We start from the raw sequence: 13,518 nt of genomic DNA on the forward strand, positions 1-13,518 counted from the left end.
AGAATTTTTTTTTTCAGATGTGGAAAACTGATGCTGATGTGAATTACAAAATAAATAAATAAATAAATATAGTTAGACTTTTCCATTGAATTGCCTTAAACAGATTCTCACCTTTGCCAAGTTATAATAAATGTAATATGTCATAGCTGCATCAAATTTATCAATAAATGCATATTAGTAGAATTGGTTTGAATGAATGCTTTTATTCTTTTGATTTTGTATTTGCAAGGGGCCCCTAAAAACTGATGCATCTCAAAATTGGGCCATTTTTCCCTTCCTTGCCAATAATGTCCAAGTCAATATTCCTGTGGTTCTTTCATAGAAGGAGAGAGAAACCTACTATTACATCATCCCCTTTAGAAGCCTGTGGTATAGCAGAGATGAAAAATTCATAAATTTTTATTCAATAAGAAAAGAACACAGATATATGGAAGTAGTAGGTTTTGTTCAGTGCCTCCTAGCAGGCAAGTAGGGAAGGAAAACAGATGTCATTACATTTAAAAAATTCATATCTTTATCTTCAACTCAGAAGTCTTCAGTATGAGTTATCCAGGTGCCCCTCAGCCTTTCAGGTAGAGACCAGTTGTGTGTGTGTGTGTGTGTGTGTGTGTGTGTGTGTGTGTGTGTGTTGTCTGGTGTATGTGAGAGTAGTTCTATCATTTCGCTGGAAGCTTATTTGAGCCATTGACTGAATATTTAAGACATTTTGGAAGACTTTTTGGGGGGTCGAAAAGGTATTTTAATGATAACTAGAAAGAAATGACCCTGAAAGAAGCAAGACAAGCTTTAAAGAAGCCTAGTACTCAAGTTAAATTTATCTCCTTGATTCTAGTCTTTACCGCTACCAACTGAGCCTGCACAGAGGACCAAATTAATCTTCTGAAAACAGTGTTGAATCACTCTCCTCCCTAGCTTGAAAACCCTTAATGTCATCAATTGCCTCACTGGGTTGGCAAATTCAAATGCATCATGGGCAAGGAAGAGAACAGTAAGTAGAGGTGTATAGTTATGAGTTATAGTGGATGATAGGGTCTGTGGTAAACTGAAAAATGCATATCTCATTGAAAAATACTCAAATTCAGATTTTAAAAGAAAAATTAGACCTGGCCAACAGAACACATCTATGGCTTAATTCAGGCCTTAGACCACCTTTGTGCCACCTCTGGGCTAGCTCAAGTACAAACTTATTAATTTAACACAAGATTCTCTATAGTCTAACACAGTGCTGTGAACGGAGTTAAGATTCCTCACTCGTTTTTAATGCAGTAAGATATAAGGGAGAGATCATTAGGCTCTGGAAGTCTTGGGAGTAAATTCTGATTCTACCACTCACTATGGTGACTCTATAGTTTCAGATGAGTGATTTTATTTTCTCTAAGCTGTGTTTGTTTTCATATGTACTATGTGGGTAGTAATGCCGGCCCTGCCTAGTTCATTTATTTCCTAGAAAAATAAAATGATACCATTCAAGTTTTCCCACTAATATGGCAACCATTGGATACATAGGTCTATTGAGCACTTGGCATGAGACCAGTACAACAGAGAAATGGGATTTTTAAGTTGCGTTTAATTTTAGTTAATTTAAAATTTAAAACTCCTTGATATAGTTCTTGGAAAACTTTTAAGAATGGTTGGTATAACTTGAATTCATCAATCTACTTTTTTTTTTTTTAGCCGTAAACGTCTAAAAAATCAAAATTCAAATCAAATGTTTCTGCTGAAAATTTAGCATTGGAATTGAGATGTCTGTAAATGTAAAGTACATGCTAGATTTTGAAGACTGAGTATGAAAACAATTAATAATCTTTTATATTGACTATATGTTAAATGATAGTATTTTGGACATATTGAGTTAAATTCTTATTAAATTAATTTCACTTATTACTCTTTATATTTAAAAAATGTGGCTACTGGTCATTTTAAAGTTACATATGTGATTTATGTTATATTTGTATTGGGCACTACTGATCCATATAAAAACTATTAATAAGCTGTGATGTTTTTATCAGCAATAAATACTGCACAAGTAGGTTATGATATTTGTGAGTGTAGGGATTATATCTGTCTTGTTCCTCGTCATTTATCTAGGACCTTGCCTTGTTCCTGGCACAAAGTAGTGGTTTGATACAGATTTTTTGAACAAATAAATATTTAAATAAGTTTAAATATTTACAAAATGAACATGTATTCAAAAAGTGTCTTTGTCGCATTGCCTATAAAGTAAGGGGGCTGTAAAATGATATTTAAGTTCCTTCCAGCTTTAAAATACAGTGACACCTGACATGATAGGATACCATACAACATGGCACAATATGCTTTCACTCTATATGTAGGTATGTAGTCTTTTGCACTTGGCTAGTCTGCTCGGATTTTGATGCAGAATCTTTACACAATAAAGTTGATTCTTGAACAATGTAGGGGTTAGAGATGCTGACCCCCTCACACAGTCAAAAATTCATATATAACTTTGACTTCCCTCAAACTTAAGTAATAGCCAACAGTTGACCGGAAGCCTTATCGATAACATAAACAGTTGATTAACACATATTTTGTGTGTTACATGTACTGTATACTGTCTTCTCACAATAAAGTAAACTAGAGAAAAGAAAATGTTATTAAGAAAATCATAAGGAAGAAAAAATACATTTATACTACTGTACATATTTATAAAAAAATTTACATATAAGTAGACCTATGCAGTTCAAACCCTGTTGTCCAAGGGCCAACTGTACATGCCAATGCAAGAAAGACAAGCAAAAGTCTGTCAGATGATAAGATGTAACTCATGTTGCCAGATTCTCATTGGTAATGAGGGAAGCAGACCAACCATGTGAGCATCTGTATGTTGGACCTGGCCACTTTGTCTTTTTTATTTTTTATTTTCAGTCAAACTCTTGTTTTATTAGAATAATGCTCATTTTAGTAGGCTTCCTTGCCTACAGATTGCAGAGTTTTTTATACATGTAGATATTCCACATCTTGAAGTGAGAATTTGCCTCTTGGGAGGTAATGTGCTTTCTTGGAGAATAATTTGTTACCTCACATTTTCCATCTGTTCTCAAGGAAATATGTTTATTTTTAGTGAACAAGGTAAATCCTAGAGGGGATGTGATAGATCCCCCTATCCAGTAGATTCCCCTTTCTTTCATTTCATGGGAAGTAGTATAGTATCTTCTTGTTAATTAACATATCACATTTATAAGATGGATCTCCTCTTACAAGGAAAAGTGTAGATGGGTGTGAATTTTATATATTATATATATATGTGTGTGTTTCTGTTTCCATGGGAAATGTTACAATATGATTTATCTGCCATATATAAAATTTAACATTTTGAACGACTAACTTTTATTCCATGGAGTTGTTGGGGATGAGAAAGTTTCCCCTTACCCCTTTAGTTTTTCTGCCTGGTCAAATAATCTAACGTAAAACAGATTAACAGGAGAAAATAAAATTTTAATAGTGCACATGGTTTATTCACATAAACATGAAATTCCAAAGACAGGGAGGTAAAATGAGTTACATGTCATTTTGGACTAAGGAGAGGGAGGCAGGCAATTCATAGAAAGATGAGAAAGCAAAATATTTGGTAAAAAGTATTCTTGCAGAGCCTCTTAGAAACAATGGGACAAAGGGGAATTTAGCAGAACAGATTTTTGCTCGGGATCTTCCCTGTTTGCCACATTTATTTCATAGGTGCTAAGGTGAATAGCTAAAGTGAATATGCTAAGGTTCCCTTTCTGAAGCCGCTTTTTCTCGCTGAATCTCTTTAGGCAGATAATGGAGAAGTAAAAACGTCTTCCGGAGATTGTCGGGCTTTCATTGCTTTGGACTGAAAGCAATCCGCATGCTAGGGTGGCACATTTTAGGGATGCTAGCTCTCGACCCTCACAAAATTAAAGGTGAGAAGCTTTACTGTGGAGTGTAATTTCTTTGAAAATAAATGGCAACTTATCATTTTCCTCTGCTTCTTACTGATGGAAGTTGTGAGGATTCCAATGTTTTCCCCTGAGAGACTATCTTCCGTTGGCTGCCATCCTAAGTTCTGAGATGTTTATTCTATAAGCAATTTAAACAAAGGGGAGGAAATGCCCCGGACTGGTGACTGCATGTAATCATAATGAAAAATGCGTGATATTGAATCATAGGAGGAGAAGATGGTGTGGTGATTTCAGACTTGGACTCTCACCTCTGGTGGTAAGACTCTTTTGGAGAAACTAGGATAAAAGGAAACCATACTGTGGCAAACCTGGCCCATCCGTAGTGTATGCATGTCTTTCTTTCTTCCTCCTTAATTCACAGGATGTCACCATCCTGTGTATGAGGAAGGCCAGTCAGTTGTGCGCTAATGCAGTCTAAAGATTTTTCCTACCCTGTGGTGGTGTTCAGTGAATTAAATTTCTGCAATCCTACTTAAATAAAAAATGAAACATGTGACCATTAGAATAAAAATGAACCCAGGCAAGAATAATCAATGAATACTAAATCCAGAGGTGGAGTTTCAACAAAGAACAGAATACTCACATAACCTCAAGTTATCTAAAAGTGCAGAAGACAAAATAGTTAACTAAACAGTGAAAACATTTAATAGAATCTTTACCAAGTGATAGAAATTAGCATTATCCCAAAAGGGTAAGTGGATATCCTGGGTCTTGAGATGGGATATTATGGGAAGAACACATGATTATGTAGTATTTCAGCCCCAAATGTGATCCATGAATTTCATCACAAGGAAATATCAGAGGACAAATTGAAAGACATTCTATTGTGGGGCCTAAAAAAATATATTTTTTTCTTCTCACCTTCTAAATTCGATTAGCTGGGCTAATAATCAAATTAAGAGAGATAGATTAAAAGGAGAAAATCAAACTTTAATTCACGGGCATGGGGAATTCACATAAGCATAAAATTCCAAAGTTAGTGAGACAAAATTGGGTATATACGTCATTTTGGACAAAGGAGATGGGAGCATTGAAGAGATTTCAAAGGAAGTAGGCAATTTACAGGTAGTTGAGGAAGAGTGGAACCTACATGGCAGGTAAATTCTTGCTTCAATGCAACACAGGATGTGACCTAGTTACCAGTCCCCTCTGCTTTGGGCCTTCCTATCTATTATACTTAATTCAAATTAGGCTAAGGCAAACACCCCAAGATTTCCTTTCTGAAGCAGGCCCCTCATCTGAATCTCTTAGATAGGAAAGGAGGAGGGCCAGAGGCTCCCTCTGAGTTCCTGTTTTTCAACAACGAGTTTAAAATCAACATCCCAAAAGGCAGCCTTAGGGTGGCAAAACTTTGGTTCCCTTCACTAGAAAATAACGGAAAGGCTGAGGGGTTGCTCTCAAGTTCAAGGAGACTATAGAGACATGACAACTGAATGCAATATGCCATCCCAAATAGGATTATTTATTTGAAAAATAATTGTTATAAAAGTCATTGTTGAAGGCACATGATGAAATTTGTATACAGACTGTAGATTAGATAAATTATTACATCAGTGTTAAATTCCTTTAATTTGATAACTGTACTGTGATTATATAAGAGACTCTTTATTCATAGGAAACATACATTGAGGTATTGAGCATGTAGCCTACTGTCACATGGTTTGGAAATAATTATATTGATATTCATATGTATGTGCGGATATACACAGAGGGATGAGGGGATTAAACAAACTTGGCAAAATATTAAAATTTGTTGAATTGATGTAAAGGGTATTAAGATTTGCAACTTGTGTCTAAATTTGAAATTATTTCAAAATAATAAGCTTTGAAAAATAAAGCCCATGTTCCCATGACACACACGTATCAATTGGTAGAAAGGTTTGGTGGGAGAATTTAGACTACAAATAGTTTGAATATTAGGAGAAAAATGTGAAGATGAGCCACAAAAGCACCTTCCCATAGATAATCTTGGTAGCAGTCCTTTCACAATGACAGACTCCAGGAATTCTGTGTCTACTAGGGTAATCCCATTAAAGAAATTTCAGCTGGCTGCAAGGCTCTGAGAGTCCAGAGTGTAGGGTGATGAAGCCCTGGTTTGAGGGTTGATTTATTGGCTGGTTTAACCTGCTTGTTATCGGGAACTCTCAGAGCAGCAGTCTAGGTCAAGCCTGTGTGCCCTGCACTGTCCCTCCAGAGGGAAAAAGCACATTAGCTGTCCTTTAAGTGTTGCCTTCCCGGGGTTGGAGGTTGGCCATACATCTTCAGTTAGTGGACTGAAATATTTGCAGTGACTGAGCCCCACAGTCTCTTGTGAAACTTGTGGAGGGAAAGTTGTTTCTAAATGTAAGATCTCTCACCCAAATTGTGCTCATCAGTGACTCATGAGATTTCAAGTGTGCAAGCTTGCTTTTCTGTAGACTCAATGCTGAGGCAACGCACCCAGAGCCTTCTAGGAAGGGTAAGTAAGGCTTGCTAACCAGCCCATTAGAGGGAGAGAGAATGAAGCCGTTGTTTCACCAGCCTAGAGAAAAAGCTCAGTGGGATCTCCTTTAACAAACACCTGTAATCTGATGTTACAACAACACATGGTTAACTCCTTATGCAGACTTTTGCCATGCTGTTGGAAGCACCCTGTGGAGTTACATTGGAAGGAAAATTCAATGCTTTATTACTTAATCACATCACTCAATGTTAGAGGTTTTCATTATCTCATAAAATGTTTTCCAGGGGTAGGGAGGGTGGTTTGGAAAAAATTTTATTGACCTGCCTTGTTTCCAATTTTGTGAGCTTTCAAACAAAAATATGTTTCCTTTTTTAAAATTTGTTGTTTAAAAAATGGCTTTGTGCAGGATTGGTTCATTTTCAAAGCCATTTTGCTTTGTCCTAATATAGATATGCTTCAGGAATTATTTTTCTTAAGTGTCAATGGCATAGAGGGCTATAAATAATCAACATATATTTGATTATAATAGTAATTGTTTTAGTGTGTCATAGATTAAAAACATAGCATAGGATGGAGCTAGTTATGAATCCAGCATGCTTTCAAAGCTATTTGCTTTGAAAGAAGAATGAGGTCCTAAGACGAAAACTTCTAGTTTTCAAAGTGCTAGGCAGAATTTCAACCTCATGATCTCTTTTCAACTCTGAAAGGGCACACCTTTGTTGTCTTTGCTTAGTAACAGTTGAAAAAGTTTCCATTTTTATTTCAATGGATAGCATTGTGGTTATTTTTTCTGCATGATATGAATTGTTTTATAGGGGGCTCTCCTTTCAAGTTGGGGGTTGGTTACAAAACTCTCTACTTTTTCATTGAGCACCAAGAAAAGAAATAATAGCACAGAAGGAATGTATTTTTAAAAATATAGAATAGACAACTGACACACCTAGGCACAGCTTGGGGCTTTCTAGCAGGGAGTTTATTTTCCATGTACATGATTTATTTGGCAGAGTAATATGGGCCCAAGTTTTCTGATTTAACTGTCATAAAGAATTTCATGGCTTAGAACACAAACTGGGCGTGGGATTCTTAAAGCATAATTATAGTGGAGTCAAAAGCTGTTTGGAAGCCCAGCAATTAAGGAGGATTACTGAGATCTCTTTCTGAACAGAGAGATGCTGGTGTCTCTTTGGTAAATGGCCACCTGGAGAAGAAGCAGGAGGTTTTATTTAAGTGGAGGGTAAACTGGGGCAACAATCTGGAATTTTTGACATGGGATATCCTCCCACTGTTTTGTTTGTTTGTTTGCTTGTTTGTTTGTTTGTATGCCTAGACTGTGACTTTCTTGTGAGAGAATGAAAAAAGATTTCTTGGACTATTTGTCTTCCTAGATAGTGGAGTGTGTGCGTGTGTGTGTGTGTGTGTGTGTGTGTGTGTGTGTTTAATTGGATAATTTCTAATTTTTTTCATTCTTAAGAGTCTGTGGTTTTTGTACAGAGAAGGAAATCATCAACAAAATGAAAAGACAACCTACTGAGTGGAGAAAGATATTTACAAATAATACATCCAATATGGAGTTACTATCAAAATACATAAATAACTCATACAAGTTAACACCAAAAAAAAAATCCAATTCAAAAAATGGGCAAAAGATTTGAATAGACATTTCTCCTAAGAGGACATACAGACTGCCAACAAACATATGAAAAGATGCTTAAAATCACTAAATGTCAGAGAAATGCAAATTAAAAACACAGTGAAATATCACTCCACACCTGTCAAAATGGCTGTCCTCAAATCAAAAACAACAAGTGTGGGTGAGGATGTGGAGAAACGGGAACTCTCAAGCACTGTTGGTGGGATTGTAAATCAGTGCAGCCACTATGAAAAATAGTATGGAGTTTCCTCAAAAAATTAAATACAGAGCTGCCATATGATACAAGAATTTTACTTCTGAGTATTTATCTGAAGAAAACAAAACACTAATTTGAAAAGATTATACGAACAACTATGTTCATTGTAGCATTACTAGCCAAGATATAGAAGCAACCTAGATGTCCATCAATAGATGAATGGGTAGGGAAGATGTGAGATATATATACATATACACACATATATATATACATATGTATGTATATATATATATACACGCACACAAATATACACCCCCAATGGAATATTACTCAGCAATAAAAAATAATGAAATCTTGCTATTTGCAGCAATGTGGATGGACCTAGAGGATATTATTGCTAGTGAAATAAATCAGACAGAGAAAGACAAATACTGTATGATCTTATCTATATGTGGAATCTAAAAAATGCAAAAATAAATGAATAAACAAAACAGAAACAGATCTATAGATATAGAGAATAAACTGATGGTTGCCAAAGGGGATGAGGTGGGGGGATGGGAATTTAAAAAAGAAAAGTCTGTGGTTCTACTCATGCCTCTCTAACGTGGCAAGAGTAAGTCTCAACTAGAGAGTGAGAGATGATCAGAAGGTATTCTCTGTAGACCTTAGCATATGATCTATTTTTCCTCAGTCATTGTTCACAGCTGTGACAGAAAAGATATTTTTCCTTCTCTTTCTCCATCATGTTCTGGCAACTAGATAGCTTTCCCTTGGGACCAAAACCGTCATGGCTGACCCTGCATTTCCTCAGTGCAGCAGCTGACTTTATAAATCCAGTGAAACTCCTCTGTGAACACTAGGACTGCTAACTTCCTCCTGAAAGGCTGACTATCTACATGGTTGCCCTGCAAGTGGTGCTTTTTTTCACCAGTTCTTTTAATTGAACCGAGTTCTGGATCTGTTTTATACTGTGTCCAGCCATTTACCATATTAAGAATAAAGTAGGTATTTATCCCATCTGTGAGGTGCTGATTGGTTGTAAAATGTTCTTGTAAAATCTGTTCTTGCTGTTAACCTCATTTGTATGAAGGAAAAGTATTTGGAATTTGCCAAAACTGCTAAACACAGGGCAGAGCAGTCACTACTAAAGCCTTCTGTTTGTTGCATTATTAGAAAGTCCTAAGACTATAAGGACCCCAGGAAATCTTCAAGTTTATTTCTCTGGCTCAGGGTGAAGCGGCCATGGAAACGCTCATGCGCATGCGCTATGTGGGCTTTTCCTGTCTCAGGCATCTCCCCGGAGGGAGATTACGACTTCTCTTTGTAACTTAATACGATATGTATCAATTTATACACCAAGAATTTATCCTAAAAGCTAAGCTGACATCTTTCTGGACTGACTTAAATCCAATTTTTGGTTGTTTTCTCCTTAGAGATAGAGAACTTTGATCTAACAACACTCCATATATTACTCAGCCACCCCGAGGGGCCCAGTCTCGGCTCCTTTAACCATTTCTCTCCCCTGCTCTTTTTCAAATCTATAATCAGTTTACACTTTATCTTCTCTAAGTAATACATTCTTTAGATATCTGTGGCTCATTTTTCTACATGCAAAATCGGACACTGTTCCTGTTTGTGTTTCCACTGTTACCTTCTTGATCCACGTGCCAACAACTGTGCCTCATTTAGCCAAGCCGAGAACAGACACGTTTTCCTGTGGTGTCACAGCCCTGGTGACAGAAATGACTGCAAAAATATATACGAAGAGAGTATACAAAAAAGATCTAGCATATTAAGCTGGGTTTCTATCTAGAGCATTGATCAGACTTAAAAGTAAGTATATATTCAATAAACAAATTCTCCATAAATAAAATTTCATTCATGTTATTTCCTTGCTACCTACACTACCTTTATTATTAATAAAAAGAAAACTTATTGGGATATTTTGAAACTTAAAAGCCATCCTTAGGATAATGGAATGCATTATATTGGAGATTTTTATGTTAATTAAATCACTCTCTTGAGGAAGAGAATTAGCAATTTAGAAGACTGACATTACCTAGAAGCTATTGTGTTCCCCAAGGTAACACTGATAAGAGACTACTCCCAGAATGCCATGGCCTTTTTAAGTTAAAACTAAGATGGGTGTAAGTTCTTTACTTCCTGAAGTTATATCAGTTACAAATAAGTGGAAACAGAGAAGATTAAGCTATTATGGAGAATTTTCTTCTGAATAATTCATATTTTTTCTATTTAGAACTATTTATTCCTTTCCTCCCCCAGATATGAAGTAAATATTGAAGCTTCATTATATTTCTTCTGAATATCAGAATTCTGACCATGATACTAGGTTTGGGCACAGACTGAGTTTTTAGTTTCCCAGTGAACAGGATATAATCAAAACTCCATAAAGAGCCAACTCTTTGCCACATACTTTGAACATTATGTTTCACTAATTTTCTGTTTTTCAATGCTTGAGGGAAAGTAACTTACAATCTTAGCTTAATTATGCATTGCTCTGAAGTAAATCGAGATCATCCATCCAAATCATGTTTTATTTTTATTTTTTAAAATTTATTTCAAATTATAGTTGACATACAATATTATCAGTTTCAGGTGTACAGCATAGTGATTCAACATTTGTATACCTTACAAACTGATCACTACAATAATTTTAGAATCCATCTGTCACTGTACATAGTTATTATGATATTTTTGACTCTATTCCTTAGGCTCTACATTACATCCCCATGACTTATTTTATAACCAGAAGTTTGTATTTCTTAATTCCCTCCCTCTTTTCTGCCCAATTTCCTACCCTTAGTGATAAATTTTTTTCCTTCTGGAAGCTTTGCCAGCAAACTGGCTTTCTGCATAATTGGTTTCTTTCACCCTTGTTGAATGCAGGGTCACCATACTCAGTAGGAAATGAGCATGTGAGGGCTTATGGGTAAGATAGTCAACCCTTTCTGGTGCAGAAGCCCCCTTGGCTGTTTAAATGTAACTGACCATTTGACTTGTCAGTTTTCCTTGTCAAGAAACTCATCTAGAGTCTTGGGTAGTTCTTTTCCTGTCATTTTCCTGGAAATGGCTTAAAGTCCTGCGCTTTCTCATCTACCTCAATCGAAGACTTGAATCTGGGCATAGAACAGACAGAATTCTATTTAAATGTGTACCACTTCATATTCGTGCCCTCCTTTCCAACAGATAGAACATTGCCCACTTTTTCATGATAAAACATCCACAAACCTAACCTCTTCTTTCTTCTTCACTTCCTTTGCTCTTTTAAAGGGACAATCTTAGATTAATAGATAATTTTTCAGAGTGCCATGCCACATAGTCTGAGTGCCTTAGTACGGAAAGTTGGGAGAGCAGCTTTTAATTATTCAAATATTTGTTGGATGTCTACTTGATGCCAGCCACTGATGTCAACTGAGTTTGAATTTTGCTTCTCTCCTCGAGAATGGTAGCAGTAGGGATAAGCTGAAGTAAAAGTGTTCTGACTTGGTGTGCAAAAGTTATTAGAGATGAATTCACAGTGGCAAATTGCAATGGAACACTTGGGACCTGGCTATTGGTGTCCTTTAGGCTATAAGGAAAGAGAGCAAATGAAGTCGTACCCTTAAGTTAAGAATAACGGCCATCCAAGAAGGGGGACTCTTTCAAGCCTTTTTTCAAGGAAGAAAACGGAAGCGTCTACTGATGAGAGAAGTTGTTCACTTGATCGAATGGGCTTTTTAGCATAGACAAAACCAAACCATTCAATAAGATAGGTGGCCACCGCTGAGGTGGTGGGACGGATGCAGCATAGAGATTCTTTTTACTTATTTTGTGTCAAATGCTAAAGCCCTGCAAGAAATAATACGATATTTACCATGTGCCGGGATTTATTTTTAGCCTTTTAGTACTGTTTAATTTAAACTTCACAGTAACCTCTCAAGACAGGCACTATTATTATTATTTTCAGATGGGGAAACTGAGATACAAAAAGCATGAGTACCTTGCCTAAATTCACATATCTAGCAAAAGGTGAAGCCAGGAAGGCAGATTTCACAGGTTGAGAGCCCCTAACCATGAAATGGGGCTGCTTGGAATCAAGTTTTTTATACTACAACCTGCGAGACAGAAGCACAACATCACTCTTAAAACTTAGGGTCCTAGAGAATTTGGGTGATTTTGTTTGTTTGCGTATTGGTACCCAGTCATATGGTATAGGCTCATATACATGCTTCCTGGGAATTGGCTCAGAGTTTAGAAAGTTTACTGCTTACGAAACTCTTATAGGTGGTTTTGCTCTTCTAGAAAAACTCATACCCTACAGTTTGCAAAGCATAGCCCTGGAGCTCTTCTGGGAGAATGGAAAGAAGTTTCGTCTTAAGCTGATTGAGTGAAAGCCCCAGCAAAGTGGCATTTTATAGAAGAGATTTGATCAAAATCAGTAAAGCCGAGGATAATTCCATAAATGTATCATTATGTAAACAGGGAGGACTCAATAAGATTTTAAAATAACAGAGTTGAGTAAGTGAAACAATCGAAGATATGCATCTGATTCAAATCAAATTCAGCAACTGCAATAATATTATCTGATGGAAGAGATTTTGTGTCGAACGTTCAAAGCTGGCTTTATGTCCTTATGAGGTATCAAAATAATCAAAGTATTTTTTTGCTCTTTGCTGTCTTGTGAAAGAATTATAAATGGTCGAACCATTTATGTTGTTCAGAAACCACAGTTGGGAAGTGAGCATGAAATAGGGAGGGAGGAGACTTCGTTGTCCATTATTAGAGCATCTCTTTTAGGAGAGATACCCTTTCTGCCTCAGATCCCAGACTCCAGGCCATCAGAGGCTCCTTGGAGAGGATGTGAGGAGAATCAGAATTGCAAAAAGGATTCTCAAACTTGGCTGATTATCGTCATCACCTGGAGTGTTTTTTAAAGGTATGGATTTCTAGGTTTCTCCCCTAGAAGTTCTGATTCAGCAGGTCCAGATTAGAATCTAGGAATACGAATTTTAAATGTCTCTAGATGGGAGTTGTATGATCAACCAGGAGCCACAATCTAGTTGTACACATTGAAGAGATGAGTAGACTGAGGCTTGGCAAGAATAATAAATATTTTCATTCCTATTTTACAGGTGAGCTGAGGCTGGAATTTTTTTCTTTTTTTTCTTTGGCTCTAGATTCGGTACTTTTTTAAGTCGTACATATGCATTGGACAGTTAGGGATGTGTGTGTGTGTGTGTGTGTGTGTGTGTGTGTGTGTGTGTGTGTGTGAGTGCACATGTGCATG

The 13,518-nt window shown here is 36.5% G+C and overlaps 1 long non-coding RNA gene across 1 annotated transcript in view; it reads left to right on the forward strand.

Annotated features, from left to right (window-relative positions):
* The first annotated feature begins 930 nt into the window (after positions 1-930).
* Positions 931-13,518, forward strand: part of LOC111745976 — an 88,560-nt gene continuing 75,972 nt past the window's right edge. The window contains exon 1 of the long non-coding RNA XR_002782864.1: positions 931-988. This is a non-coding gene — a long non-coding RNA (uncharacterized LOC111745976). The remainder of the gene's footprint in view (positions 989-13,518) is intronic.

Source organism: Pteropus vampyrus, unplaced genomic scaffold (genome assembly GCF_000151845.1).
Source record: "Pteropus vampyrus isolate Shadow unplaced genomic scaffold, Pvam_2.0 Scaffold7, whole genome shotgun sequence".
Classification (NCBI taxonomy): Eukaryota; Metazoa; Chordata; class Mammalia; order Chiroptera; family Pteropodidae; genus Pteropus; species Pteropus vampyrus.